The sequence below is a fragment of the Marmota flaviventris genome, chromosome 6, assembly GCF_047511675.1.
Source record: "Marmota flaviventris isolate mMarFla1 chromosome 6, mMarFla1.hap1, whole genome shotgun sequence".
Classification (NCBI taxonomy): Eukaryota; Metazoa; Chordata; class Mammalia; order Rodentia; family Sciuridae; genus Marmota; species Marmota flaviventris.
The window spans coordinates 142,636,025-142,642,746 of record NC_092503.1 but is presented as its reverse complement, the minus strand read 5'-3'; the positions used below and the strand labels follow the sequence as shown (position 1 = coordinate 142,642,746).

At 43.0% G+C, this 6,722-nt stretch overlaps 1 long non-coding RNA gene across 1 annotated transcript; it reads right to left on the bottom strand.

Moving 5' to 3' along the window:
• Positions 1–243: 243 nt before the first annotated feature.
• On the bottom strand, positions 244–6,457 carry LOC139706072 (uncharacterized). Its single transcript, XR_011707787.1, has 2 exons — positions 6,098–6,457; positions 244–4,253 (listed from the first exon to the last, which is right to left on the bottom strand). It is a non-coding gene; the product is annotated as an uncharacterized lncRNA (long non-coding RNA).
• Between the last annotated feature and the right edge of the window lie 265 nt (positions 6,458–6,722).

Sequence of the window (6,722 nt, the reverse complement as noted above, 5' to 3'; positions counted from 1 at the left end):
GAGACTTATTTCACTTAGCATGATAGTCTCTGGATCCATCCATTTATCAGCAAAATCCTAAAGTCATTCGTTTTATGGCTGAATAATATTCCATTGTGTATATATACCACATATATACACAGAACACCTCCACCCACAATAAATTTGATCAGAGCTCCAACAGTCATGAGGATGATCCTTTTAATCTAAAATCAAAAGTATTAAGATTGAAAACACAAGAATGATAACTTTTATGTCCACAAAGACAGATAACAAGTATTCTTTTATTTATATACATTTTCAAACACAATGCTCATAAGCAGCTGGTCTCAGACATTGATGTGCTATGGGTAAACGTCTTAGGCTGGTTTTCCCCAGAAGCTGGCTTTGAGAACAAGTACTTAATTTGGAATTTAATCCCAAGAAATAATGGGGGAAAGAAAAGAGAGTTAGAGGAGGAGATAAATGAGAACAAGAAAGGAAGAAAGTCAATAAAGGGTGCCCAGGAGAGCAGGGCACGACTGAGGGAACCGAGGCTCAATCCTCCTGGGAAACTCTGGAAAACAGCACAGAGAGACAGTGATTCTCAAAGTGCTGTCCCCAGACCAACAGCATCTGCATCATCTTTCTTAATGGTTAATTGTTGGTGTCAACTTACTTGAGCCATGGGGTGCCCAGACATTTGATTGACATCTGGACGAGTCTGTGAGGGTGTTTCTGGATGAAGTGAGCACGTGAGTCAGTGAACTGGGTGAAGCAGATTACCCTCCCCATCATGGTGTTCCTCAACCAATCCAGAGAGGGCTTGAGTAGAATCAAAGGCTAAGACGTGGGAGGAAAGGAGGAACTTTAGATAGGGCAAAGGGGAGGGAGGGGAAAGGAGGGGGCAAGGGGTAGGAATGATGGTGGAATGAAATAGACATCATTACCCTCAGTACATGTATGAAGACACGAATGGAGTGAAAATACTTTGTGTACAATCAGTGACTTGAAAAATTGTGCTCTACACGTGTGTAATATGAAATGAATTGCACTCTGCCATCGTGTATCACAAATTAGAATAAATAAATAATTTAATAGAAAAAGAGAATAAAAGGCTAAGAAAGAATTCTTTCCCTCTGCTTGCCTGCCTTCAAGCTAGAACGACCATCTTCCCCTCCCTTCCAGCCCAGATTCTGGAGCTACACCATTAGCCCCAGAACCACTGGAACTTAAAACATCCATTTTCCTGGTTCTCAGCCTCCGGGTGCAGACGGGTGACACCATTGTCTACCCCTAGTCTCCAGCTTGCTGACTGCAGCTCTTGGGACTTTACAATTCCTTATAGCAAGTGAGAGAAAGAGAGAGAGAGAGAGAGAGAGAGAGACTGCAGAAGAATTACACCTTCAGGAATTTGCTCAAACAGCAAATGCTTGCACTCCACTTCAGATCTACTGATTCAAGAATTTCTAGAGTATAGTTTTAGTCTCCTCAAAGTAATTCTGGAGCATGATAAAGTTTGACAGCCATCGACACAGAACATGCCTCAGAATTGAGGCTGCTCCAGGGGGTCCTCCCTGGTACCCTTAGCCTACCCCATGCTGGCCGTGGCAGTGATCATGGAAGGGTGTAAGTAGGACAACCACAGCACCCACATGGCCCCATTGAAGAAGACTTCCTCCTTTTCTCAGTTGTATCTATTTGATTTCAAAATGCAAGAAAAAATGGAAGTCAGTGGTGATCATCAACACGGTTCAATTATTTCCAGTTTATCTTCCAAACATATGATGAGAAAGAACTTCCCCCATCATGTGGAAGGTAGGTCTGGGCATATGACTTGCTGAGAATGTTATTAAAAATAACAAGTGACATGTGTCACTCTGGCCATGGCAATCATGGTGTCTGAGTGACACACAGAATAGAGATAGCTTAAAACCATCCAGCATAGTTATGTGTTTGAATATTCCAAAGTATTGGCATACATAACATATAAATAAATATTTCTTAAGGATTAGCATACACTATAACATATGTATCTGAAATACATTTTTCCTTTAACAATGGGAAGCAATTTAGAATTTTTCCATGCTTTGTGATTATTATCATTTTGAATGTCATTCATTTTAGATTTTTTTTCATTTTTCTGTGATAAAGATTTCTAAAAGAAAAATGTTTCATATAGGAGGAATACAATATAGTTTTCTTATAAGAGGAATAGCAATAAAGATAATGAACATGACACTAAGGAATATTATTAGTACCAACCACTTGCCAAGCATATAATTCATTTTTTCCTCCCAACCATTCCAACAGACTCTTCTTTGATTCTTTTTACACTTGAATGAAGATTTCCAGAGCCCAGGAAATCAACTGAGATCATGCAACATACAAACCTGAACCCTGACATATTTACCCCCCAGCTTTTTTATTAAAAGTTTTTGAGCTTCCAGAGCAACATTCAACATGCAAAGAACTAAGAAGCCATAATAAATCTTCTATTGATAAGCAAGTAGAAGATAGCTTATAAGAGGAGAATCTTAAAACTTCATATTTTTTTTCCAAAGGAAAAAAACTCTTAGAAGAAAGTCAAGCTATAAGTCAATGTTAGAAAAGGTATTTTAAAATCTATTAAAGACTTTATAAACATACTACATAGAGTCCATTTTCAACTGATATGGAATCTATAACCTTACTTTCTAGTATGAAATTATACATGAAAGAGTGGGTAGGGGCTCTGCAAGTTGATATTTCTAATGTAATGGCTAAATTTCATTTTACTGTTACATTTATCTTCCTATCTCCAGAGACTGATGGGAAAGGATGAATTAACTATGATGGGATCAGTAGACGCTTGAATAATATCAAATAAAATGCCTTATGTGTTGTTTCTTTTCTAATCGTGCGGCATCTTATAGACTTTGGTCCCCGCCAGAATGATCAATCTGTCACTTGAGTTATTTGACTATTGATTAATTTTCAGAAATGTGTTGACATAAGTCTCACTGTAAAAAGAAAACCTGTTCCCCTGTCTCCTGCCACCGGGACTCTGAGTCACACGTCTTTGCCTTTTTGCATGATTAATGTTGGTCTGAACCTAAAGAATCAATAAACATTTTCTGAAGCAGAGATATCTACATCCCTAAAGAGGACTACCTATTTAGTTTCACACTCGGTTCACAAAATGCATTACCCTTTGGAATGGAAGGGGTCAGGCTTGGCTGGTTGATGAGAGTCAGGAATTTTGTTCTGGTTTGTTGGTCCATTCAGTGTAAAAAGTCATGTGTTGAACAAGTATTCCAAATAGTGCCCCCCTGGTGGCCTGGAGGAGTAACTACACTTATCCCTTGAAGGACCCAAATTAAACATTGGAAGGATCCACCCATGAGGAGGACTCTATGTTGAATGCTCCTGATATTGATAAGGTCTTGTAAAGAGAATAAAAGTGTAAGATCGTCTGTCTGTGTCTCTCTCTCCCCCTCTGTTCTTCATGTCTCTCTTTCACAGTTGTGCCCAACCCACAGCAGTCAGGAAACCCAACAGAGGTCTCAGAGCAATAGTTGTGGAAGAGACAAGAGAGGGATGGTGTCCCCCTCCACGTCATTACCTAGAGTTGTCATGAGGCTGATGCCATGACTTCAAGACTTGCCGAGGTGAAGGCTCCTTGTAAGTTATTTCATTCATTGCAGTTTATCCAAGTAAAATAAATGGAGTAATTTGAAGGCAAGATTAATTCTTTTCTTGTCACCCTGCCTTCTCCTGCTCTTAAACATATACAGTCATACCCCCCACACCAAGGAGTGTGACAAGAAGGTCTAAACCTGTGCCGCATCTGACACAGAACCATCATCCCACTCCATGTTGCTCCGGGTCCAGGGAGGGATGAGGAATGATTGATGAGTGTGAATGCAGGGCTCAGCCCTTTGTCCAGCAGAAATGGGACTCTTGTTGTGATTCTGGTGTCTTGAGTTAGGGCTGACTCACAAAATAAAGTAAAACAGGGGGACATGATCCGATAAACCTGGGAACAACTGCCAATTCTGCCAGTTCATTCAGGCTGAATGGGGTCCCCGCGAGGACCTTGTCAACACATTGAATTTGAGCTCAAGGGTTCCAGGAAAAAGGCTTCTGCTGTCACTCTGACTTGGGTCACCAGCTTACTGAGGAAGAAGGGAAGATTTAATTTTCTTAAAGAGGATGCCTGGTGAGCTCTGGTTTTAGCACAGCAACGATTCCAAAATCAGCCAGCTTCTGGGGCTATTTGTGGCACAAATCTTCCGAGAGAATCCTCTCTGTGCCTGGAAAGAATAAAAATTAGCAGTCCAACCATGTCATTGAACCAACCTGGGACATTATTTAATATATCTAATTACATGAGAATAATTTCATTAGCACCAGCTTTCATTTGAATATGCTGCAAGTGGTCAAAAGAATTTATATCTCCTCCCTGGACCACATTCATAATGAGATCCTGTGGCTGAAGATTTACTCCATATGACAAATACAAGGTACCAAATTCTGAGCTAAATGAGCACATGAAGCAACTAGGCAGTACTTGCTGGGTTTTTAGTTATCATCATTTACAAAGTATTCTTGTAAGTTCCAGGCGAATATCATGAAAGCCCTAGGTTCAGCTTTGTGGAGAGGATCTAAGAGGCACATTTGCAGAGCCAGGGATCCTGGCTCCTTACTGCCATCCATCTGTGAGATCTGGGGTTCAGAAAAGCCTAGCGCGTCCTGCAGGCCTGGAGGAGTAACTACACTGATTTCCCCCCCCCCCCCCCCTTGCTCTTGCTCTCACTCTCTCTCTCTTCTTAGGCAGCAGTGACCCCAGTTTTCTGCTTTGGACAGACTTCAGATAAAAAGTGACCAAGCGTGGAAAACAGGGCTCTCCTTTTCCTTTCCTCCTTTCTTCCCTCCAGCCTGTTATGCTTTGGATACGAGGTGACCCCAGAAGCTCACAGGTGAGACAGTGCAACAGCATGCTGAGGCGAAATGACTAGATTAGGAGACCTGCAACCAACCAATGGCTTAGTCCATGGATGTGGATTGGCCCAGTGGTAACTGTAGGCAGGCAGGCAGGGTGTCCCTGAGGAGGCAGGTCATGGGGGGTGGCTTTGGGTTTTATATTTTTTCCCTGGTGAGCAGAGCTCTCTCTGCTGCCTGTTTGCCGTGTGCTGAGCTGATTTCCTCCATCATGCCCTTCCGCCATGATGTTCTGCATGACCTAAGGTCCAGAGCTAAGCAGTAAGCCATCATGAACTGAGACCTCGGAAACCATGAGCCCCAAACAACCTTCTCTTCCTCTAAGTTTTTGTCTTTGTTTGTTTTGTTTCTTGGTTTGTTGTTGTTGTTGGGGGGTTGGTTTGGTTTGGTTTTTTTGGTACCAGGGATTGAACCCAGGGGTGCTTACCCACTGAGCCGCATCCCCAGCCCATCTTATTTTTTTGTCTCAAGACAGGGTCTCACGAAGTTGCTGAGTCTGCTCTCGACCTTGCACTCCTCCTGCCCCGGCCTTCTGAGCCATTGGAACTCTGTATTGCTGCCTTCCTGTCTTCCCTGTCTCCTTCCTCCATCCTTCAATCTCTCCTCCCTCCCTCTCTCCACTTCCTCCTTCTCCCTCCCCATCACCATCTCCCTCCTTTCCTCCATCTTCTTCTCCCTCTTTTCCTCCCCCTCTTCCTCTCTCCTTCCTCTCTCCCCCTTCCTCCTTCGGTCTCTCTCCTTCCCCTCACTTGTTCTATTTCTCTTCACATTCTCCGCTCTCAAAACCACCAGGAAGTTAAATATTTAATGAAGAATAATATAATAATAATCTTACTACCTCATCATTAAGGCATTCTGATTTTAATTCTAACCCAAACCGGTCTTTGGATATTTAGCTAAGTGTTATTTGTAAACCATTATGCCCTCCCTTGACACCTTAAACACTAACTCATGAATACGTCAAGGTTCAGCTTACACGGCACCAACTGCTAGCCCAGAAAGTTGTCATTAACGCCATGTTCCATGAACTTTGTACGACTTGGCCGAACTCTCCTCTGCCTCTTCAACAACCCGTGCCCTCTGTGTTTCGTTTTTCTTGGGCACCAACTTAAAACATGCATCCTGTAAATTGCCACCAGGTCCCCTCATTACTTACCCGCATCCTGCACTCAGTAGCAACTGAAATGTCATTCTGTTGCAAGCCGCAGGAAGAGGAGTGCGGTTACAGATTGAAAGCAGGCCACCAAAAAAAAAGAAAAGAAAAGAAAAACAAACCTCGTGAATACCTGCAGCTTTAGAGAAAGAGCAGGAGCAAGGGCTGTGCTTCAAAAATGCCAGACATCTGAGATGACAAACGCAGCCTCCTGCTCTCCTAGCCCCACTCCGACCCCAGCCCTGCACAGATTCCAACAAGATAACATTTTATCCAGGTCGAGAGAAAAAGCAACTCCCCAAAGAGACCCACGGAGGAAAACCACACTGGCTGCCGTCCTTGTCCCCATCCGTCATCTCAGAAGGGAGGAGCAGCGGAGAGCTTGAGGTGAAAGGTTACCTACATTTATAATGCCAGGCCCTGGGCCTGCCAGGTAAAAGGTAAATGGTAATTTTATCATTAGCATGCCTGACCCCACGGCCCGCCATATCTCACAGGCGGCCTAAGAACAGCTCACCTGTCAAGACGCAGACGCTTAAAGGTCAGGGCATCCAGAAATCTTCCAGAGCTCACGACTGAATTGCTGACACCTTTTATTATTGCCCGCTTAAATAAATAATTCCAGGGG